At 41.9% G+C, this 25,819-nt stretch overlaps 1 long non-coding RNA gene across 1 annotated transcript; it reads left to right on the top strand.

Annotated features, from left to right (window-relative positions):
* The first annotated feature begins 2,707 nt into the window (after nt 1-2,707).
* Nucleotides 2,708-7,603, top strand: LOC143773851 (uncharacterized). The gene is made up of 3 exons (XR_013215400.1): nt 2,708-2,743; nt 3,415-3,478; nt 7,561-7,603. It is a non-coding gene; the product is annotated as an uncharacterized LOC143773851 (long non-coding RNA).
* Nucleotides 7,604-25,819: the final 18,216 nt, after the last annotated feature.

The following is a 25,819-nucleotide window of genomic DNA, read 5'->3' as shown; positions in this document are numbered from 1 at the left end:
GGCAAAGCAGCAGTCAGCCATGGACCATGCATGAGGTATCAGCATTTAGAGCTTTGAATTGAAGTTTCAATTAAGATGAGGTGGGTGAGGGAGCAGTGCTATCCTTCTTTTCTGGAACCCTTGATACCTCATTACAGCTCAAACAGTTTTTTTTCCCAGACACTCTCAGGTGGCACAAACATCAGTTTTGAAAACTACTGTTGGTAGAAAAATGTAAGGATAAGGATGACTAAAAAGGTAAGTATGACTGAAAGTAGATGCAGGCCTGCTAATCTGGGAGTCCTACTGCTGCAGGCAACACACATGAAGGAGACCCAATTTGGAGTGCAAATATTTGAAAATATTATAGCCACACACCACTAAAGTGGAGTCAGTTTCCTCTGACTTCCGAAGGACCACTCCTTGTCACTATTACAAATAGGATTGTCAATCTGTCCAGGATACAAATTTAATTTTTTTGAGCTTAATTTAGATCTACAGAGATTTTATTGTAATTTTAGACTAAAAGCCCATTTCTCTAAAATTCCAGCTATCATGACAACTCAGGATAATCCAGCCTTACTGAAATTCAAGGAATTAGGCTTACGTACACCTAGTTCTTTTATGCCACCTAAAGACAATCCTCCTGTCGAGACATTTATCTCCCTATTAGAAAGGGATGTGGATACATTTAACCGTGAGCTTAATCAGGGTAAATTCCATTATCAAACTAATTTGACACTCATGGAAAAATTGGATCGGCACTAGATCAGTTGTCAATGGACAAATCTCTCATTATAAAACCAGCGGATAAGAGTGGGGCAATTGTCATTATGGACAAATCAGGATATATGTCTGAAACCCAGAGACAACTCAGTGATACGAAGGTATACAACCCCACAAACACCATAGCAAGTAAAATTTTGTCTACTGTGGACCATCACCTGCAGGAAGGTACCATTCTTAAAACACTGAGGAATTACCTCATTAAATCTGACCCAATAATACCGGTTTTCTACATACTACCAAAAATACACAAGAGATTGGACAAACCACCAGGCCGTCCTATAGTATCATCAACTGATTCTATTCTCTCCCCGTTAGCCATAACATTAGAGAAGATATTAACACCATTAACTAAGCTTACCAAATAATTCCTGCTAGACACAAACAATTTTATAGAATTGATTAAAACATTGGGCCCTCTCCCCACATCTGCTCTACTTACCACCTGGGATGTAAGTAGTTTATACACATCCATAACACATACCAAAGGAATGATAGCCACTGACCGACTATTAACAGAAGCAGGAATAGACCCCAAAATCAGACGATTTTGCTCTGATATATTGGGCCTGGTCCTCAAGGAGAACAACTTTATGTTCCAGGACAAATTTTACATCCAGCGGCAAGGGACCGCGATGGGCTCAAATGTTGCGCCCCTCTATGCAGGGGCCTACATGGCGGCTTTTGAGGAAGACTTCGTTTTCAATCATCCATTATTCAAACAACACTCCATAATGTGGTGTAGATTAATTGATAATATTTTCTACATCTGGGACGGACCAGTTGAAACACTCCTTCTTTCGATTCCCACATTAATAATATCTGGCCTGAATTAAAATTTACTCTACAATACAGTATGGATAACATCAGTTTCCTAGACACCATATTGCACAAACATTTCCATTGATCTTTTCACCAAAACCACAGTAGAAAGAAGCAGCTTACTACAATATACTAGCTTTCACTCACTGGCCACAAAAAAATCTATCCTTATATCACAATTTGAGAGGGTTAAAAGGATAGTGACCAATGATGATACAAAAAAATCAGAGATTAAAGGAGATTGAAGAAAAATTCTCCATTAGAGATTATCCAAAGAAACTATTAACTACTGCCAGACAGTCAAATCCCGAGCCCAAGAATTCCGTGCCACGCATACCCTTTGTGAATACTTATCATCCCTATTCTAGGCGAGTCCAGGCCTCACTCCATAAGCATTGGAACATCCTGAGTGGAAGTTATCCCAACATTCGTGAATTTCAGCAACCTTTCCTCCCTTGTTATCACCGCCCTACGAATATTAGAGTTAAGCTGGTAAGGGCGGATGTTAGATCAGACACCAGGGTACCCAGACAGATGTTCCAACGCACACAGAAACAGGGAACCTTCCTGTGTCTTAATTGCTTACAATGTAGCAATATCCAAAAGGGGGATCATTTTTTTACCCCCATACGGGAAAGGGTATTGCTATCAAGGGCGTCTTCACCGATGAGTCCATTTATGTGATCTACATGATCAAGTGTCCTTGCGGCTTGGCCTACATAGGAGAGACAACACAGGCAGTACGCGATAGGATATCGCAACACAAGTCCAATATAAAGTGCAACAGAGATCACTTGCCTCTCCCACATCATTTTCGGAAAATGGGACATAATGTTGCCCAATTAAGATTCCAGGTCTTGGAACAAATCGATCCATGCAGAAGGGGACAAAACAGAACAAGGATTTTGAAGTAATGTGAAGCGTAATGGATTTTTACTTTCCAGACCCTAGAACCGAAAGGACTAAATAGAGACTTTGACACCTCCAGTTTCTTATGACTATGTCATTTACATTGCACATGTATATTCACCTTCTATAATGTAGATACTTTACGTGTATAAATATGCCGTTGTTAACCTATTTCCCCTTTTTGTCTTCCACTTAGAATCATTAATCCTATTCCTTGTCTCTCACTGGGCACCCCGTGCTATCCACGGTATAGTATTAATAGTATAGCATAGAGCATATTTACCACGCTTTGCTCATTCACAGACCTGTTACCCTCTCATACGTTACACCCACACCAAGGACTTCCATAAAATTATGAGGCAAACAACATTCTCCACTTTTTAACACCAACAGATACTGTGGGACATACAGCGCCAGCATGGTACAGAGACACCAGCGGTCTAAACCATCCTTTTTTCATAGTCACGCATGATGAGGGCAGTTTGCCAGAACTTGCAGTGTCCATGCTCAACTCTCAGCTCCTCTAGGCACATGCGCACACTTTTCTCCTCACACATATGACCGCTATGATGCGCGGCACCATGTGACATAGAATCTCTGGCACTTAATCCCAGAAGTACCAGCCTGATACACAGCGCGCATCCACGGGCGACTTAGCACGCCACCGGATCTGGAGCTACACATCGGTAAGCAAGCGAGCAACGTCTCCTTACTGCAACCCCATTCTTGCAACATATCTCTCACTAAAATCTCCTCCCAACCTATACCACATACAGTGTGGGCAATCGCAAACCTAAGCGATATAGCACGCTAGCAGCCACAAGCCTCCACACCGGTAAGCAGACCCACATCTCCACTGAGCTGCCTTCTCATACCTGCAGTACTTTATACTGATATGACGCTTTGTAACTATTACAGCACACAGTGTTGGTGACCTTAAGGATAACACAGTCTGGCCACACATCTCTTTACGGCAAACCAGGTGAACATTTCTACTCTATATTCTAGCCCATATATCTGAGCACATTACAGTATAACCCATCCGCTAATGTGTACATATGACACGTCTATATGATTTGGTTTGCTACTTCCTACTTTGAGAGGGTAATATAGTGCATTTCATTACAACTGCAAATGCATATCTGCCTTCCCTGAACACTGTTACTGCATTTATCTCCTTAGGCACTATTATGCAATATACACTGTGTTCCAAATTATTATGCAATATAATATTTCCTCATATTTTCTCTAAATTACCTATCTGAATTGCAGTTATTGTTATTTTCCAGTCATCTACTATTCTAGTATACCGTATATACTTGAGTATAAGCCGACCCGAGTATAAGCCGACCCCCCTAATTTTGCCACAAAAAACTGGGAAAACTTATTGACTCGAGTATAAGCCTAGGGTGGAAAATGCAGCAGGTACCGGTGAATTTCAAAATTAGAAATAGATACTCCATACCATTCGTTATGGCCCCATGGATGCTCCACATAAAGCTGTGCCATATATAATGCTCTGCACCGTTGCCCCATAGCTGTGCCATATATATAATGCTCTGCACCGTTGCCCCATAGCTGTGCCATATATATAATGCTCTGCACCGTTGCCCCATAGCTGTGCCATATATATAATGCTCTGCACCGTTGCCCCATAGCTGTGCCATATAGTGCTCTGCACCGTTGCCCCATAGCTGTGCCATATAGTGCTCTGCACCGTTGCCCCATAGCTGTGCCATATAGTGCTCTGCACCGTTGCCCCATAGCTGTGCCATATAGTGCTCTGCACCATTGCCCCATAGCTGTGCCATATAGTGCTCTGCACCATTGCCCCATAGCTGTGCCATATAGTGCTCTGCACCATTGCCCCATAGCTGTGCCATATAGTGCTCTGCACCGTTGCCCCATAGCTGTGCCATATAGTGCTCTGCACCGTTGCCCCATAGCTGTGCCATATAGTGCTCTGCACCATTGCCCCATAGCTGTGCCATATAGTACTCTGCACCGTTGCCCCATAGCTGTGCCATATAGTGCTCTGCACCGTTGCCCCATAGCTGTGCCATATAGTGCTCTGCACCGTTGCCCCATAGCTGTGTCATATAGTGCTCTGCACCGTTGCCTCATAGCTGTGCCATATAGTGCTCTGCACCGTTGCCCCATAGCTGTGCCATATAGTGCTCTGCACTGTTGCCCCATAGCTGTGCCATATAGTGCTCTGCACTGTTGCCCCATAGCTGTGCCATATAGTGCTCTGCACCATTGCCCCATAGCTGTGCCATATAGTACTCTGCACCATTGCCCCATAGCTCTGCCATATAGTGCTCTGCACCATTGCCCCATAGCTGTGCCATATAGTACTCTGCACCGTTGCCCCATAGCTCTGCCATATAGTGCTCTGCACCGTTGCCCCATAGCTCTGCCATATAGTGCTCTGCACCATAGCCCCATAGCTGTGCCATATAGTACTCTGCACCGTTGCCCCATAGCTCTGCCATATAGTGCTCTGCACCATTGCCCCATAGCTGTGCCATATAGTACTCTGCACCGTTGCCCCATAGCTCTGCCATATAGTGCTCTGCACCGTTGCCCCATAGCTGTGCCATATAGTGCTCTGCACCGTTGCCCCATAGCTCTGCCATATAGTGCTCTGCACCATTGCCCCATAGATGCTTCACATAAATCTGTGCTGCTGCTGCAATAAAAAAAAAAAAAACACATACTCACCTGTCTTGCTTGCAGCTCCTCGGCGCCATCTTCCCGGCGTCTCTCCGCACTGACTGATCAGGCAGAGGGCGGCGCGCACACTATATGCGTCATCGCACCCTCTGACCTGCACAGTCAGTGCAGAGAGACGCCGGGAAGATGGCGCGACGCCCGGCGTGTGGAACGCGGACAGGTGAATATGTGATACTTACCTGCTCCCGGCGTCCCGCTCCTTCCCCCTGCCTGTCTTCGGTGCCGCAGCCTCTTTCTCTATCAGCGGTCACCGGCACCGCTTCATTAGAGAAATGAATAGGCGGCTCCGCCCCTATGGGAGGTGGAGCAGCCTATTCATTTCTCTAATGAGCGGTTCCACGTGACCGCTCAGGGGAAGAGGCTGCGGCACCCGGAGACCGTGGGACGGGCAGGGGGAGCGCCAGGAGCCCCGGAAGCAGGTAAGTATATGACAGTGCTCACCCGCCGACCCCACCACCGATCATGACTCGAGTATAAGCCGAGAGGGGCACTTTCAGCCCAAAAATTTGGGCTGAAAATCTCGGCTTATACTCGAGTATATACGGTAATTGCAATGTTTTGGAAAAAACTGCCTATGAAAACAGTATCTTTTTAAAAAAAATAAACACTCAAAATGCATGTTCCAAATTATTATGCACAGTAGAGTTTTCAACCTTTTTTTTTATTTTGAACAAAAAAATGGTCAATTGTGAAGTTATAAGCATTATCAGCTTATTGCAAAATGAAATCAAACAGTTTTCAAGTGAAAACGTTATTCTAGGTGATGTTACATTTGCACATAGGACCCCTTGTTCGAAAGAAGCTTCTGAACTCTCTCGTCCATTGAATTTGTCAGTTTTTGGATGGTTTCTGCTTCAATTGTTTTGCATGTGGACAGAATACCCTCCCAGAGCTGTTGCTTAGATGTGAACTGCCTCCTGCCATCATAGACACTCCTTTTGATGATGCTCCAGAGGTTCTCAATGGGGCTGAGGTCAGGGGAAGATGGTGGCCACACCATAAGTTTGTCCTCTTTTATGCCCATAGCAGCCAGAGATGCAGATGTGTTTTTTGCAGCATGAGACGGTACATTATCATGCATGAAAATGATCTTGCTGCGGAAAGCACGGTTCTTCCTCTTGAACCATGGCAGGAAGTGTTGTTTTAGAAACTCCACATAGAATATGGAGTTCATCTTTACCCCGTCAGGGATCATAAAGGAGCCGACAATCTCTCTCCCCATGATTCCAGCCCAAAACATTACTCCACCTCCTCCTTGTTGGCGCCTTAGCCGTGTTTTCATGGGGTGTCCATCCTCCACTCCATCCATCTGGACCATCGAGTGTTGCACGGTACTCATCGGTGAACAAAACAGTTTGGAAGTCAGTCTTCATGTATCGTTTGGCCCACTGGAGCCATTTCTGCTTGTTGCAGTGGATAGAGGTGGTCGACAGGATGGCTTAAGCACAGCTGCAAACCTCTGAAGGACCCTGCATCTTGTTGTTCGGGGGACATTGGAGGCACCAGCAGCTTCAAAAACTTGTCTGCTGCTATGACAAGGCATTTTTGCAGCTGCTCTTTTAACCTTACGCAATTGCCGGTTGGAAAGAGTCCTCAATTTTTCCTTATCAGCATGCACACGTGTGTGCTGGGAATCAGCTACATACTTCTTGATTGTGCGATGATCATGACAAAGTGTCTTGGCAATGTTGATTGTAGTCATGCCTTGACCTAAATACTCCACAATTTGTTGCTTCTCAGCAGCCGACACATCCTTTTTCTTTCCCATTTTGGCAAAAAATGTAGGCTGCTTAATAATGTGGAACAGCCTTCTTAAGTAGTCTTGCCTTTATTTGGACACACCTGCCAAACTAATTTGCACAGGTATCTGCAATTGCTTTGAGTGATATAAAGAGCCCTGACACACATCACCATCAATGAGTTTAAATGACAAACAAAAAAAGTCTAACCTTATCACTCCTAAACTCTATGTGCATAATAATTTGGAACACAGTGTAATGACACAACTATGCTTCATGGAGAAACCACCTACGGCACCGAATTAGGTCCATTAGGAAACTTCACCTTCTTCCCGCTAAGAAGCACTCTTATCCTTCTTCTTCATGGTTCCCTCTGAATGCTAGAGTATGTAAAGGATTGTCTTCGATGTTGTTTACCTTGACCTTGATTGATGCTACAAAATCCTATGCCATGCTTTGACATATATAGACTTCATTGTATATATTATTATATTGATTCTTATGCAGCAACAGACAGACATCGTGATTTGTCCCTTTTCTTTACGATCATATGTTTCTTTTTGTTTTGTACGAAACCCTTTTTTATTAGATAAACTCAATTGTTCTGAGGAAAGTCCACATCAGACCGAAAATGTTCAACAATTGGTTTCTTTTGTCTGGATGCTGAATAAATGAACTTTTCAATTCACAAAAACCATTGAGTGCCAAGTTGTCTAATATATTCCAAAGGACCAGAGACAGGGCAGTACTCATGATATTATGGCTAGATGAGAGACACAGATTTGTCATTTTCCAGGATGCCAGGTTAGGGAACCACTGGTCCTTTTGGAAGAATACAGATCTGCTCCATTGACCATCACGGATCCATGGATACATTTGGAGAAAGCCAGGATTGGGACCCGCTGGTAACCTGGCTCCATAGAGATGCTCGGAGAAGCCAGTTTGTGACCCTCTGGTCAACTGGCCTTGTAACTGAATGGACTGTCATCTTTCTAAGCATGTCATTACCTTCTCTCTGTGTGTATGCCAGAAGCTCTGAAGTAAAGGCTGCTCTTATCCTGGTGAGTCAGCAGAAAGGCAAGACTCTGTAATGTACAACATATTGGGGTATTTTGCTGGGACTCTCCTACATGTTACCTGTCTATTTTGTGGTCCAATAAAGTATTGCCACGCTATTCTACCCTCACCCTGTGTTGTCTGAGTAGCGTTATGCCCACATTAAAAGGAGAGCGGGAGTTCAATGGGACGATCCATGGTCCACGCGGTTCAGCTAGTGGACTGGGGAGCTCGCCGACTCTCTGTGTCTCCACAGATGGCATCAACCTGTTTCAGGTGCTGCAGTATGATTTATAAAATAAGATACAATATACTTTATTGACCCAGAGGGAAATTATAGTATTAAAGATGCCACACCACTTGAAAAATGTAGATGCCATCTTTGATTTTAACATGAATGTTTTATTAATTGTCCTTTATACGATACCTACTTCAATAAACAAGATCCAATAAACTTTATACCAGGCTATTTGCACTCCCGTGGGTGTAGGATCCAAGGCTTCTTATTATCCAAAAAAGGTTTTTATTATTTCTCAAGAAAAAGTACATACAACGTGTTTCAACAGTATAAATGTCTTCCTCAGGTATATTGTCATAAGTGTAGTGGATAGCTTTATAGGAAGTAGTATTATGATAAATAGGGTGTGGACAACTAAAATTAGTTCCCGACACACCCACTATATAATAGCTGCTATACAAATTAGAAGTCTACAAGGTGACATAATGAGAGTAAAAGCATTACATAAATATATAAAAAATATATTAAAAAAAACTTTCAGAGAGAAAAAAACTCAAAGAAAAAAATGCAATTTTTTTTATTTAAAAAGCAAAACAAAAAACAAACAAACAAAAAAAAACATTGCAGAAATATATAAATACAGGGTGATCCAAAAGTAGGTGGACAGTATGTGCAATAGGGTTATGAAAGGGGAGATTTATCAAAAATGGTGTAAAGTGAAACTGGCTCAGTTGCCCTTAGCAATTAATCAGATTCCAATTTTCATTCTTCACAGACTCTTTGGAAAATGAAAGGTGGAATCTGATTGGTTGCTAAGGGCAACTGAGTCAGTTTCACTTTACACCATGTTTGATAAATCTCCCCCTTCATAACCCTATTACACATTCTGTCCACCTACTTTTGGACCACCCTGTATAATAAAATTGGATTATAACAGATGTTAATATAAAATTACAATATAATTATATAGCAAATTTAAATGGTTGTATGTGACATAAAATACATTTAAAACACATAGATTATAAAAGACAGTGCCAGTTAGAATTATAGAAAACACTATTTTGTATTTTATATTCCTTCAACAACTTCATTTAATCAGTCTGGATGTAAAGTTCCCATTTTAAAAATCCAATAGGATTCTTTGCAATTCAATTTATCAGTGCGGCTAGAGCAGTTCTCCGGAATTTGCTCAACTGGTGTAACTTTTATGTTAAATTGTTTGTTGTGCTTCAAACATAAATCTCGAGACAAACTATGTTTCATGAAACCATTTTTTTTCCAATAAACATGTCTGTTGGGCTGGATTATCTTTTCTTCATCAGTTTCTTCGTGCCAAGGCAGAGCTGCTATCCATGCTCCGGACTAAGTGGGAATAACCTCACAGTGAGCTAGAACACTTTTTTTCTAAAACATTTACTGCCCATTCACCACAACCCCTATGTATAACAGTCTACTGCCCCTTCCCCATATCCTTCCATTCAAATCTTACTGAAGGAGAGTTTACTCATGTCCTCTCCACAGCGCAAACTCACCACTTATGCACTCTATGCCATGCCATCCCACCTCCTCCCCAACCTCACCACCATACTTATTCGGGCCATAACCCATATTTTCAACTTATCATTAACTACTGGTATCTTCCTTTCTGCTATCAAACATGCCATGATCATAACTATCTTGAAGAAGTCATACATTGACCCGACCTGTACATTCAGCTATGGCCCCATATTGGTGCTCCGGTTCACCTCAAAAATCCCCAAACAGCATGTCCATTCTAAACTTTCCTCCCATCTCTCATCTAACTCACTCTTCGACAACCACAATCCAGCTTTCATCCCCACCTTTCCACCAATACTTCCCTAACCAAAATGACTAACGACTTACTTTCTGACAAATCTAACAGGCTATTCTCTATACTCCTCTTTGTAGATTTATCCTCTGCCTTCGACACAGTCGATCATTCTCTCCTACTAGAAATCCTCTCTTCCCTTAGCATCCTAAATATTGCCCTCTTCTCGATCTCCTCATAACTTTCCAACCTTATATTTAGCTTCCCCCACTGAAACACTACCTCCTCATCCCACTTTTTCTCTGTTGTTGCCCCGGGACTCCTATTCATCTCAATCTATACATTTGGCCTGGAACAACTCAAAGTCACATAGATTCTAGTACCATCTATACGTTGATGATACTCAGATCTACCTCTACGTACCACCTCACTGCTGTCCAGAATCTCAGCATGTATATTAGCCATTTCCTTATTCTTCTCATCACACTTCCTAAAGCTCAATGTGGACAAAACTGAACTCATCATCTTTTTCCCATCTCAACTAACTTATCTATCTGTCACAATAAATGACATCACGGTTTACCCTGTACTGGAAGTCTGCTAACTCAGAGTAACTCTCGACTCTGCCCTGTCCTTCAAATTACACATCCAAACTCTCGCCACCTCTCGATATGGCGAACTCAAAAATATTTCCAGAATCCATCCTTTCTTCTGCCCCGAATCTACAAAAATGTTAGTGCATGCCTTCATTATTACCTTGGCTACTGCAATATCCTCCTCTGTGGCCTCTCAGATAACACTCATGCACCTCTCCAGTCTGTCCTTAACTCTGCTGCTCAAATAATTCACTTTCTTCTCACTACCTCTCTGTTTCTCATCTCTGCAAATCCCTTCATTAGCTTCCAATTCTCCAATGTATCCTGTTCAAACTATTAACATTGACCTACAAAGCTGTCCATAATCTGTCTCCGCCATATACTGTAACTCTAAATTAATCTCCCAATATCTTGCAAAACTTAATCTCTGGTCTTCTAAATACCTCCTTCTCTCCTCCACACTAATGTGCTTCTCACCCAATTTCTTACAACACTTATCCCGAGAATCCCCCATCCTTTTGAATTCTTTTCCTCAACAAATCTGACTACACAGGTCTGCAAGGGTAAAATTGTTTGAAAAGTAAGAGGTGATTTTTATATACTTTTGATCACCGAGTTGTTTTCTTGTACCTTACTTTGACCCCTTTGTGTGGCCTTTGGTGGATGATCTTGGTGACATTAAATTGGTTGGAAATTAATGGATACTGTGCTGTGATTGGCTGCTGTGGGCAGAGAAGATTTTCTTAACCTAGCTTCCAAAGAATGTGGAGTTGTCCAGAGCATTCAATCATAGCATATCTTTCATATTACTTCCGCAGTTTAAGAAATGAAAGCTGCACTGTGATTGGTTTCTATGGGGAGCAAAGGCAGATTTTCTTTTAGGCAGAGTTCATAAAAATGTGGTAGTGTGCTTATCTTGATTCCTTTCAATATTTAGTGGTTTAAGCTTCTGTTTCTAAATATGTTATCAAAATGGCTACAAGAGCACCCAGAAAGGGATGGGAACAATGCACTTGAGAGTTCTTAAGTGGTCAGCAATGAGTCTGGATGAGTCTGCCGATGCCTTCTTGCAGAAGGGGATTTTTTTTTAGATATACACATAGTATTCATTATGTAAACTTTAGGGCAGGTCGCCGAGGGATCAGTGTCATACATACAGATGAATACATATGCAGAGGACTACATGAAGAATCCCCTTAGACCCACTACAAAATGCAAGAATCTCATTAACTCAAAAGTGAAAATAAAGATTAAACAATAACCACAAGATGGATTTCATCAACCCAGGTATAATTTTAATCAGAATAACAGCACCAACCTGACACTGCATGTAGGTTACTTTGCACAATCCTGTTGACTAGGGTTGAGCGAAACGGGTCGGCCATTTTCAGAAGTCGCCGACTTTTGGCAAAGTCGGGTTTCATGAAACCAGACCCGACCCCTGTGTGGGGTCGGCCATGAGGTCGGCGATCTTCTGAATCTGGTATCAGAATTCCGATACCGAGTTCCGATATGTTTGCGATATCGGTAATCGGTATCAGAATCCATATTTAAGTGTTAAATAAAGAATCAAAATAAAAAATATTGATATACTCACCCTCGGACGCGCCCTGGTACTAACCGGCAGCCTCCTTCCTAAGAATGAGCGCGTGAATGACCTGCGGTGACGTTGCGGCTTGTGATTGGTTGCGAGCGGTCACATGGGCGGTCACGCGACCAATCACAAGCCGCGACGTCATCTAAGGTCCTTCACGCGCTCATTCTTAGGAAGGAAGGCTGCCAGAAAGAAGCAGGGCACGTCCGAGGGTGAGTATATTCCTATTAGGTATATACTCACCCTCGGACTGCTTCTTTCCGGCAGCCTTCCTTCCTAAGAATGAGCACGTGAAGGACCTTAGATGACGTCGCGGCTTGTGATTGGTCGCGTGACCGCCCATGTGACCGCTCGTGACCAATCACAAGCTGCGACGTCACCGCAGGTCATTCACGCGCTCATTCTTAGGAAGGAAGGCTGCCGGTTAGTACCAGGGCGCGTCCGAGGGTGAGTATATCAATATTTTTTATTTTGATTCTTTATTTTACACATTAATATGGATCCCAGGGCCTGAAGGAGAGTTTCCTCTCCTTCAGACCCTGGGAACCATAGTATCCCATTGCACTGCATTGGGTTTCTTGTTTTGGCCGACCCCAACTTTTTTATAGGATCGGCCGATTTCACTCGACCCGACTTTTGAGAAAGTCGGGTTTCGTAAAACCCGACCCGATCCTATAAATATAAAAGTCGCTCAACCCTACTGTTGACAGGTTTTCTTTAAAAACCTGCATTTCACAAATGTTGAAAATATGCACAATTAGAAAACTACCTAATCTTTTCATTCCAGTTTTACAAACTGACAGGCATGGCGTGCATGTGTAGCTAGAGCTACACATTTCGCTGCCAATGGTAATAAATTTGCACACTGAAAAGCCATGTAAAAACTCCAAAAATAAGGTGCAGCACAATGTTAAAAGTGAGCTAATATGTTCAAATATTACAAGGGCAAATGTTACATGTAATTCTTGCCATACTTGCGAAACAGTAATTTCAATCATGGCCAATAAATATGTCTATGTAGTTAAATGAATTACTGTGAAATTGATGTGTGAAATAGAGAATTAAACAGTAAGCCTCACATGGGATATAGTCTTATCTGATTAGAAATTAGAGAAAAAAAATTTCAATAATCTAAGAAAACATGTTTACACAAACCAAGGCTTAGTTAAAAACAAAACTGCATTGTATTATGTGCACAACTACTTTTTGCCCTTTCTATCAGTATAACATGGAAAACAATGTTGTGTTTGTTGTAGAAATTACAGCCCTTCTGCTGTGTCTAAAATTTCTCTGCAGCGCATAGTGCAAAAAATAAAACCCCTTTCAAAGCAGTATTTTGTTGTGTCTCACTGCTAAAAATAAGTGTAGGATAAAGAAAAACCTACAGTAGTAACAACAATTTAAACAATGACAGTTTACAACAAAAAGTTTCCTCTGATTCTAGTAATTGCAGGTTATAAAACAAAAGAATAGATTTTCTACCGGCAGTTGATGTCTATAATTTGTATTACTGTGTAAAATGATGTATTTCTAAAAGTATTATTACCTTTATAAAATAAAAAAAGAAAATGTAGGCCTGTGCATGTGCTATATTTCTGTCCCTGCTTTTGTTGAACTTTGCATGTTAGTGACTCAGTATCCACTATGATCACAGGAAAATAAAGAACACTGAATGTTTTGTGATTTGCAAAAGAATGTGTTGCATAAGAAGGTAAGCAAGGTAACTCAAGTGCGATGTCTGTTAGACTTTTTATTATGGAATTTAGTACATTTCTGTGAAAAGTTTTCTTATTTTTTTAGTTATTGACAAATGACAAACTCAATTGAAAATTACCAAATAAGAAGACATATTTATAAATACAAATATCATTTATATACATACGGTATACATAATAAATACTACAAAATTTAAAGAGTTTTGTAGCTAGATTGACACTGAGTGAAAATCATATCTTTGGTAGGCATAAAGAATGATGCTGCAAATGTTACATTGCTTATAGACTGATATACTGATGTAGCACAATATAAACAGATTCATCTGTGTTATAGTTTCAATAATAGACAGCATTCTTAGATGCATTTATTTTTCCACTGATAGAATTATATAACAGTGGTTAATTTTTCTATTTAGATTGATATTCAGGCAGAAAATAAAGACAAAACTTTTTAAAAGTTGACTAACATATAAAACCTTTGTCAGACTCATTACTTAGCATTGTCCCTTACCAGTATTCAAATTATTGTGATTAATACTTAAAATTGATAAAATCTTTGTTTCATGAAATGACAGCACCCTTAAAATCCAGTAGTGGTCCACAAACCTAATTTTTGAGAAGTGAAAATGAGGCTGATAATGTATTGATGCAACTCTATACAAGACAAGTGTTGGCTGTTATATAAAGCAGACATGCACTTCTTACAACCAAAGTCCAATTGTAGCAGTTTAACCTTGTGGATACTGCAGTCCTTAGCATCAATTATGTGGTCAGATGTAAAGCATTTTTCTGTCACTCCATTTGCTAAATTTCAACATTTTCAGAAGTCCCATAATATCAAATGTGAAAAAACAAACAAAGAGAAAGTGCTCCTGTGGATAAGCAGATAATAACAGGTTAAGCTAAGTGATTACTACTCACCTGGATTAGTTGTGCAGCTCCAGGCACAACCCTGGTGTTATTATGATTAATCCTACATGGTTGCAACTGTGCCCTCTGAAACTTAACCAAGAGGTCCAAATTGAATAAGGATACAAATATAAGTTAAAAAATGGGCATCCAAATGTGCTATCAAGCCGGTCCAGGTTCATTAGCCTGATGAAGGCGTTGGCCCGGCTCAGTAAAGCCTAGCTTAATTAAAATGATTTTAAGGCTGGAGTCACACACAACATATAAAAATACAGTCCGTTTTTACAGAAATGTTCCCTGAACAGTGATCCGTATGTCATCCGTAGCCAAGGTGCGGCTGCGTATTTTGCGCATGTAAAGCTCCGTATGACATCCGTATGGCACCAGACGGCGAGATTTTCTCGCCAGCCTGCAAAATGGACATAGAATGGATTAATGGGCTCAAATATTCATGAAAAAATATATACATTATATATATATATATATATATATATATATATATATATACAGTACAGGCCAAAAGTTTGGACACACCTTCTCATTTAAAGATTTTTCTGTATATTCATGACTATGAAAATTGTACATTCACACTGAAGGCATCAAAACTATGAATTAACATTAACACATGTGGAATTATATACTTAACCCATTATCTACCAATGTCCTTTTTTTGGGACGCCTAATCTTTAGCTTCTAGCAACTAAGATTTTTTGATTTCTATAATTAGGTCCAATTTTTTGTGTTGTGTTTGTAAAATGAATAGAAAATCATGTCATTGTCATTTTTAATTGAATATTGGGATGCCCTTTTCTGAAAAATCCGTACTTGCAAAAATTTTGCAAATTATGTTTCTGATTCATTAGGACCAAAATCATTAAACATCTGTCATTAAAAAAAAAAAATGAAAATTGCTAATTTGGCAAGTAATAGGTTAAAAAAAAGTGTAAAACAACTGAAAATATGTATTATATTCTAGGTTCTTCAAAGTAGCCACCTTTAGCTTTGATGACTGCTTTGCACACTCTTGGCATTCTCTTGATGAGCTTCAAGAGGTAGTCACCGGAAATGGTCTTCCAACAATCTTGAAGGAGTTCCCAGATATGCTTAGCACTTGTTGGCCCTTTTTGCCTTCACTCTGCGGTCCAGCTCACCCAAAACCATCTCAATTGGGTTCAGGTCTGGTGACTGTGGAGGCCAGGTCATCTGGCGTAGCACCCTATCACTCTCCTTCTTGGTCAAATAGCCCTTACACAGCCTGGAGGTGTGTTTGGGGTCATTGTCCTGTTGAACAATAAATGATGGTCCAACTAAACGCAGAGACACGGTGGTTGGAACCAAAGATCTCAAATTTGGACTTATCAGAACAAAGCACAGATTTCCACTGGTCTAATGTCCATTCCTTGTGTTCTTTAGCCCAAACAAGTCTCTTCTGCTTGTTGTCTGTCCTTAGCAGTGGTTTCCTAGCAGCTATTTTACCATGAAGGCCTGCTGCACAAAGTCTCCTCTTAACAGTTGTTGTAGAGATGGGTCTGCTGCTAAAACTCTGTGTGGCATTGACCTGGTCTCTAATCTGAGCTGCTGTTAACCTGTGATTTCTGAGGCTAGTGACTCGGATAAACTTATCCTCAGAAGCGACTCTTGGTCTTCCTTTCCTGGTGCGGTCCTCATGTGAGCCAGTTTCTTTGTAGCGCTTGATGGTTTTTGCAACTGCACTTGGGGACACTGTCAAACTTTTCCCAATTTTTCGGACTGACTGACCTTCATTTCTTAAAGTAATGATGGCCACTTTTTCTTTACTTAGCTGCTTTTTTCTTGCTATAATACAAATTATAACAGTCTATTCAGTAGGACTATCAGCTGTGTATCCACCAGACTTCTGCTCAACACAACTGATGGTCCCAACCCCATTTATAAGGCTAGAAATCCTGCTTATTACATCTGACAGGGCACACCTGTGAAGTGAAAACCATTTCCAGTGACTACCTCTTGAAGTTAATCAAGAGAATGCCAAGAGTCTGCAAAGCAGTCATCAAAGCAAAAGGTGGCTACTTTGAAGAACCTAGAATATAAGACATATTTTCAGTTGTTTCACACTTTTTTGTTAAGAATATAATTCCACATGTGTTAATTCATAGTTTTGATAGTTTTGATGCCTTCAGTGTGAATTTACAATTTTCATAGTCATGAAAATACAGAAAAATCTTTAAATGAGAAGGTGCGTCCAAACCTTTGGTCTGCACTGTATATATAAATATATATATATATATGTCAGTGAGACCCACGTATATATATATATATATATATATATATATATACACACACACATATATATATATATATATATATATATATATATATATATATATATATATATATATATATACACTCACCGGCCACTTTATTAGGTACACCATGCTAGTAACGGGTTGGACCCCCTTTTGCCTTCAGAACTGCCTCAATTCTTCGTGGCATAGATTCAACAAGGTGCTGGAAGCATTCCTCAGAGATTTTGGTCCATATTGACATGATGGCATCACACAGTTGCCGCAGATTTGTCGGCTGCACATCCCAAAGATGCTCCATACAAGGCAGGATGGATCCATGCTTTCATGTTGTTTACGCCAAATTCTGACCCTACCATCCGAATGTCGCAGCAGAAATCGAGACTCATCAGACCAAGCAACGTTTTTCCAATCTTCTACTGTCCAATTTCGATGAGCTTGTACAAATTGTAGCCTCAGTTTCCTGTTCTTAGCTGAAAGGAGTGGTACCCGGTGTGGTCTTCTGCTGCTGTAGCCCATCTGCCTCAAAGTTCGACGCACTGTGCGTTCAGAGATGCTCTTAGGCCTACCTTGGTTGTAACGGGTGGCGATTTGAGTCACTGTTGCCTTTCTATCAGCTCGAACCAGTCTGCCCATTCTCCTCTGACCTCTGGCATCAACAAGGCATTTCCGCCCACAGAACTGCCGCTCACTGGATTTTTTATCTTTTTCGGACCATTCTCTGTAAACCCTAGAGATGGTTGTGCGTGAAAATCCCAGTAGATCAGCAGTTTCTGAAATACTCAGACCAGCCCTTCTGGCACCAACAACCATGCCACGTTCAAAGGCACTCAAATCACCTTTCTTCCCCATACTGATGCTCGGTTTGAACTGCAGGAGATTGTCTTGACCATGTCTACATGCCTAAATGCACTGAGTTGCCGCCATGTGATTGGCTGATTAGAAATTAAGTGTTAACAAGAAGTTGGACATGTGTACCTAATAAAGTGGCCAGTGAGTGTATATATATATATATATATATATATATATATATTTATATTTAAATATATATATTTAATACAGAGCAAGATAACAGAAAAGCCGGTGATGCAATTGCCGGCTTTTGCTATCTCCTTATCAAACCCGACAGGATATGGGACATGGTTTACATGCAGAAAACCATTTCATATCCCTTATTTTTTCACATATTCCTCTCTACTAAAGTTAGAAGTGTCTGTGTGCAAAATTTGGGAGCTCTAGGTGTTAAAATAAAGGGTTAAATCACGGAAAAAACTGGTGTGGGCTCCCGCGCAATTTTCTCCGCCAGAGTGGGAAAGCCAGTGACTGAGGGCAGATATTAATAGCCTAGAGAGGGACCATGGTTATTGCCCCCCGTGGCTAAAAACGTCAGCCCCCAGCCACCCTAGAAAATGCACATCTGTAAGATGCACCTATTCTGGCACTTAGCCACTCTCTTCCCACTCCCGAATAGCGGTGGGATATGGGGTAATAAAGGGTTAATGTCACCTTGCTAATGTAAGGTGACATTAAGCCTGGTTAATAATGGAGAGATGTCAATAAGACACCTAACCATTATTAATCCAATAGTAATAAAGGGTTAAAAAACACACATTATGAATAAAGTATTTTAATAAAATAAATACACATCGGGTTTTAACATATGTATTGTACTCTCAATCCAACTGACGACCATTGTCATCTGAAAAAAAGGGAAAATAAAAAGCAACAATATCCCATACCTGTCCGCCGTACAGTCATGTCCCACGATGTAAATCCAACTGAAGGGGTTAAATAATTTTACAACCAGGAGCCTGCTATTGCAGCTGCCCCTGGCTGTAAAAACTGGGGAATCAATGGAATGCAGGGAAATGTAGCTTCGTAGACTTGCGGTGATGCGTTCATATGAACTCTAGTGTGGGAATTTTTCTGAATATTTTGAATGTCGAATTCCTGCCGCTGCACTGGGGGAATCTCAAACCATGTCTGCTGCGGTCTCCCATTCTCCTCCAGCCTGATACTGGCTTTGGCTCAGCCTGATACTGTGCGAATGGTTATTGCTGTCTTTCCAGGCTCAGGCTTTGTAGCCAGCACTGGTCAGCGGCGAGCAGGCTTTTCTGGGACTAAGTCCTGCTTTTCACGCACTGAGCATGCCCACGGGAGGACCTCTCATTGGAGGTCGGGGGTCACATGCACAGGCCCTATAGCAGCTCCTATTGGTCCATCAGGAAGGTCCTGAAGAGCTGTAACTATAAAAGGTTTGCATGGCCGCACAGCCATGTGCTAGAATCAAATGTGTTTGGATTATGCCAGTGGATACTATACCACTCTATACATATGTGGTGTGAGGCTGTAGCTTTTGGACTGTACACTTAGGCAAGCAACTAGCGTCAGTGGGGTAAATTAGCCTTGGCTTATCATCAGGTTCCTTCGTGTGTGGTTAGCACAGAAAAGTTCCAAAGCAAGCACAACCCTAGCTAGGGTAATAGTTTTGTGTACACGGGGTGAAGCTTAACCCACGTGTGAGCTCAGAGTTTATCCGCCGTTACTTTGCAGCAGATATCTCTGTACGGTGGCCCTCGGGCTGCGAACGCACCTTGTTTATACCTATCTATACTCGGTATGTTCCGCTAGCCCTAATATTAAGTTCACTTATTTTCCTTAAGTTCACTCATTTTTCATAGGATATAGAAGAATAAATTACATTATAACCACAGTTTTGCAGAAACATAAGGTTGTGTTGTTATTGAGAAAATAAGATCATTATAGTGTTTCTTAAAAGAAAACCGCAACCGTTTTATGACGAGGTCACAAAGAGAAGCAGCAGACTAGGTGTATACAGTATGAGGGACACATTTTGAAAGTTTACTGTTGAGATGTTACATGTAAATAAAATAAGACCTGGGAGGTCTGACTTCAGAGCCTCTTTTGACTTACACCAGTCTTTATGTGGGTTCTTTGTTTTCTCTCCCGATTAATCACAGTGATCCTTAACAATGACTTGCTGACATTACATTGCAAACTACTCCAAGAGGAAGGAGAAAACTAAAACAGCATGGTAAGTGAGAACAATTATTCTACTTCCTTTTTTTTATCTCTCAGACATTATCTAAGTCAGTTCTGGGAGGTTAGTGATGGGAATTTTTTTCTGAAGACCTCTAGGGTCTTTATTTAAAATTCTGTTGTTGTTATAATAATGTATTTCAATTGTCTTAGGTGCATGAATGACTGGTGAGTGACATCTTGTGATGAGTGAAGTGATGAGTAATGAATCTCACTTACTGAATTTGGGGAGGAGCTGTCACGGGTGTGTCAGATGTTACCGACAGTCACACTGCATCTGGCTGCTGAAGGTCTCTGCGTTTGGCATTGCAGATGCCTTCTTAATCCTTCTGATCTTTGGACCCAATGGCAACCTCCCTCTAATTGACACACCTGGACCTGGGTGTTTATAGACTCCCAGTCTGCTTCAGGGAGTCGCTGGTGATATTCAAATTTTCTCCTTGTGAATGCTTGGTTCTATAGCAGTCGGCTTACTTCCTCTCTGTTGCTGTTGGAGGACGTGTGGTGTTATCTCTCTGGAGTCTGCTCAAGTTAAGTTGCTTCCCCTTGTTTGTCTTCATTCTTGTCTTTATTGTTCAGGGGGGACTGAAGAGTGTTCATCCCCCTTTCCTATTCAGGGTCTAGATCTAGAGATATACAGGACTTAAGTTCCTACACGGCGATTTGTGTGGAACCAATTTAGGGTCGGTAGGGGAGGCAGGGTTCTATTAGATCTACCTAGGGGGTCTCCACTCCCCCTTTCCCTAGCATTTGGGCTAAATCCTGCTCTTCTCCTTGTGTTGCATTTAGTCTTCCCACACTATGCATGACAGGAGCCTCAGGAGCACCCCTAAGGGCCGTGGGGTACTTGGTACTCGGTTGGCACAGTTCGTAACGGAGATGTGTTATGGCAGCAATGAACCAGTCCGTGGTCCTGGGTGTCCAATTAAAGGGATGGATGAAAATAATGAGAAATAGAGAAATGTGAATAAAGTTTGTACAGGGAAAGGGGATAAAGGAAATGTTCGTGATGCCACCTGTGGTACTTGGCCAGGGATGGCCAACTCTGCTTAAAGGGGCCACTGGGGGCGATGGTAGTGCAGCCACCATGGTTCTGCTCCCACAGGTAGAGCTTAGTCCCCAGGGCAGTTAAAAATGTTTTGTAGCGTTCTGATGGTGGTAATGGTGGTGCAGGGCAGGCGTCGCAGGAAAGAATTGTGCGGACACAGCAGGGTGAAGTATTCACGTTTTACTTACAGTAAAGTAATGTAAGATAGCGGCGCTGTTGCATATGGTACGTGCGGACTGCAGCGGGTGAAACCCTATATCACTACTAGGGTGTAAGAAGCTAAAGGTAAAAATATACAATATATGTATGCACCCGCGCTACGTCCTACGTTGCATTAAGTAAAAACACTATTGATGTAGGATTTACCTGCTTAATGGGATGGTATGCTCGAGTTGTTCTAATAGAGGCGTAAGTCAGGTCAGGGGTAGTGTGAGTATACTTTATTGATAGCGTTGTTTTTATGGTAAAAGGCTGATGGCTGATTCGCTCATTTCAGGATGTCTCTTGCGCAGAAATGTGCACTCAGGATATAAACCTGAAAAAAGATGGATCTAAATATATCTCATAAATATATGTTCAAAGAAATAACAAAATCCCTGAAGGTGGCAGAGCTATATGTTGCTTTGTACCTGTTTCCCACAGAAGTATAAGCATAAGCAAACTCCACAAGTCATAAACTGCTTTTGTGCCTATATATTGTGACTAGATGGGTTTAAGCAGAGTCCAGAAGTCGCACGCCACAGTGGAATGGTGATAAAATAATAATATATGGAGCAAGACTACTTAGCTGTAATGCTCCTGTTCAGGTCTTGATAGCTGTAGATTCCAATCTTCTGCGCATGCCGTCGCTGCCGGTGACAGGCTTGCGCGGTTGAGGATCTATGCTGGAAGTTGAGAAGGACCTGCAGGAGGACCTTGTTTCTTTGTTCTGAGTATATGTTTATTTTTTATTTTTTTAACCTGTGACATACGTGGCTGGGCAATATACTACGTAGCTGGGCAATATACTACATGACTGCCCAATATACTACGTGGCTCTGTGCTGTATACTACGTCACTGGGCAATATACTACATGATTCTGTGCTGTATATTACGTCACTGGGCAATATACTATGTGGCTGGGCAATATACTACGTGGCTGGGCAATATACTACGTGGCTGGGCAATATACTACGTGGCTGGGCTATAAACTACGTCACTGGGCAATATACTACGTCGCTGGGCAATATATTACGTCGCTGGGCAATATACTACATCGCTGGGCAATATACTACGTGGCTGGGCAATATACTACGTGGCTGGGCAATATACTACGTGGCTTGGCAATATACTACGTGGACATACATATTCTAGAATACCCAATGCGTTAGAATCGGGCCACCATCTAGTTCTTACATAAGAAGGAGTATTTCCAGTCAGTTATAAGACATAACAACGCTTTTCTTTCTAAGTTGTTTCTGTTTTGTGAAATGCCATACTTTAGAGTGACTAATATAGAATGGATAAAAGTGGTCGGTGAGAATTGTGAGAATTTTGTTTTGATGGTCTAAAAAGAAGGTTGGACAATTGTATGTATAGAACATAAGTATTAGAATGGTAAATATCGAAAGTATAGAAGCAGCCTGTGAGAACTGTGTCTGTAATGATGTTCTGATGGTCTCAAAAGAAGGTTGAAAAATGGTGCCAGTTACAAGTTAAATTATCCCACTGTTGCTTATCTGGAGATTGTAAAAGGGTTGCTTTTAACAATACTAGGACAGGAAAGATTATATAGTCCACAATGAAGTCCCTTCAGGTGACCATACACCAGAGGAGATTAGGATTTAAAAGAGACAGGTCTTAAGTCATTGAACCAGTTGCACCTGTCAGACCAACTCATGGTTATAGTTACGGTTGAGCGAAACGGATCGGACAAATTCAAAAATCGCCGACTTTCGTCAAAGTCGGGTTTCATGAAATCTGACCCGATCCTAGTGTGGGATCGGCCATGAGGTCGCCGATCTGCGCGCAAAAGTCGCGTTTCACATGACGCTTTCAGCGCCATTTTTCAGCCAATGAAGTAGGACGCAGAGTGTGGGCAGCGTGATGACATAGGTCTCGGTCCCCACCATCTTAGAGAAGGGCATGACAGTGATTGGCTTGCTTTCTGCGGTGTCACAGGGGCTATAAAGGGGCATGCACGCCGACCGCCATCTTACTTCTGCTGATCTTAGCATAGGGAGAGGTTGCTGCAGCTTCATCAGAAGAAGGGATATAGTTAGGGAGGGAAGATTAACCCACAAACTGCTTGTGCAGTAGCGATTTCCACTGTCCAACACCACCTTTGTTTTGCAGGGACAGTGGAGGCTATATTTTTGTGCATCAGCTCTGTAGCTTATTAGGCTGCCTTATAAGGCTCCCTGATAGCTGCATTGCTGTTTGAACGCTGCTGTGCAAACCTACTGCTTTTTTAAATGCAAAAATCCTGTTGCTCCTTTCTGCACAGTTATCTTGTTTATTTGTCCACACTTTTGTGTGCAGCAGTCCTTTTTATTGCTACCATACTTGTCCTGAGATCATTGTAATGAGATTGAAATTGTACTACAGTCCTTGTATTTTTTCATATATCTTCCAGCCACTTTCTGCCACTTACATTGTGTTGTTTTTTACACTGGGCCTGAGTTTTGGTTCAGTCTCCCCCAAAAAAAGTGAGATTCAAATTCTCACAATGTGGATATACTTCAGTCCTGTTAGTTTGTCGTATGTCAGCCAGCCACTTTCTGCCACTTAGATTGTGTTGTTATATACACTGGGCCTGAGTTTTGGTTCAGTCTCCCCCCAAAAAAAGTGAGATTCAAATTCTCACAAATGGATATACTTCAGTCCTGGTAATTTGTCGTATATCAGCCAGCCACTTTCTGCCACTTACATTGTGTTGTTTTATGCACAGGGCCTGAGTTTTGGTTCAGTCTCCCCCCCAAAAAAAAGGGAGATTTAAATTCTCAACAAGTGTATATACACCTTCTACCTTGTTTTACAGTACCATATGACGGTTGTTATTTTGGTTAGATTTTCCAAAAAATTAGGAAATCTGGTGGTTGGTTTCCAGCTGGTACTAATGGTGGTAGTGGTGGTGGTGCATCTGGTGGTAGTGGCAAAAGCACAATAGCACCTAAGGCTGGAGGTGTTGAGCCAGCATCATCGTCTGGCTACACAAGGCCTCGAAGGCTCCCTTATCTGGGAGTAGGAAAATAGCTTTTAAAACCGGAGCAGCAGGAAAAAGTTTTGGCTTTCCTTGCTGACTCAGCCTCTAGCTGACTTTCCCCACAGGGCCGTGGTCACCACCTGGTGAAGCACCCGTGCGGGTACCGTTTGCCTGGACAGGTGTGTGTGCTCACTCTTGGGTGACGGCACTGGCACAGGGTCCCTCATAGTATAATGAGGTGTCTCTGACGGTGGTGGTGCACAACCAATGTTAGTCACACCATTGTAATATGAGGGGCCCTGTGCCAGTACCGCCGCCCACGAGAGAGTGTTCCCCCCAGCTCGAACAGTGCTCTACCACTTGCAATACTTACCTCTCCCTGCTCCACCACTGTGTAGTCTGTGCTGTTATTAATCCTTCAATGGCACTGCCAATACAAATTTGTTGAAATTATAGATGATAGTTAAAATATACAGGGGCCCTGGCCTCCATTTAGACCAGTTAATACTTTGCACCTACTACTACTGCCTGCTACTCAGCAGAGGAGGGCACCCCTGTACCTAGCTATGCCACCTGTTTATTTATGAACAATTTTTTGGCAGACATTTAGCCCACTTTATTATTTGGGCCTACTAACTTAGTCTGCTACTCATTACAATTTTCCGACACTGGGCAAAGCAATGTCGCCTGTTTATTTATGAACAATTTTTTGGCAGACATTTAGTCCACTTTATTATTTGGGCCTACTAACTGTGTCTGCCACTCATTACAGTTTTCCTCCACTGAACAAAGCAATGCTGCCTGTTTAGTCCTGTTACCACATTTGAACTGCATTTAGCCTACTTTATTATTTGGGCCTACTAACTGTGTCTGCCACTCATTACAGTTTTCCTCCACTGAACAAAGCAATGCCGCCTGTTTAGTCCTGTTACCAATTTTGAACTGCATTTAGCCTACTTTAATATTTGGGCCTATATCTGTGTTTCCTCCTCATCCTGCCCATTGCCCAGCCACTGCTAGATGAGTCTGCTGGTACATTGACCCAGACCACTACATTCCCCTTGCACTCTACACAGCCAGAATCTGACCCTGCTGAAAGTCAAGTTCCCCTTCCCACATACTATACCACCTTACACGGGGACAAAGAGGAAGGTGCAGATGAACGTGCAGGTTCCTTCATCAGGTGGAAGGGCATACTCGTTGGCGATATCACTGGCACAGGGCCCCTCATAGTACGCAAAAGTGTCTCTGCCAGTGGGAGGTTCCACCCACCGTCAAACACACCGCCGTACTATGAGGGGCCCTCTGCCAGTGCCAACGAGTGGGCCCCCTCTGCTTGCTCAGGATCACAGCACTTGAAAAGTTGAAATATTTAC

This window comes from Ranitomeya variabilis, chromosome 5 (genome assembly GCF_051348905.1).
Source record: "Ranitomeya variabilis isolate aRanVar5 chromosome 5, aRanVar5.hap1, whole genome shotgun sequence".
Taxonomy (NCBI): Eukaryota; Metazoa; Chordata; class Amphibia; order Anura; family Dendrobatidae; genus Ranitomeya; species Ranitomeya variabilis.
This window is presented reverse-complemented; position numbering and strand designations above follow the sequence as displayed.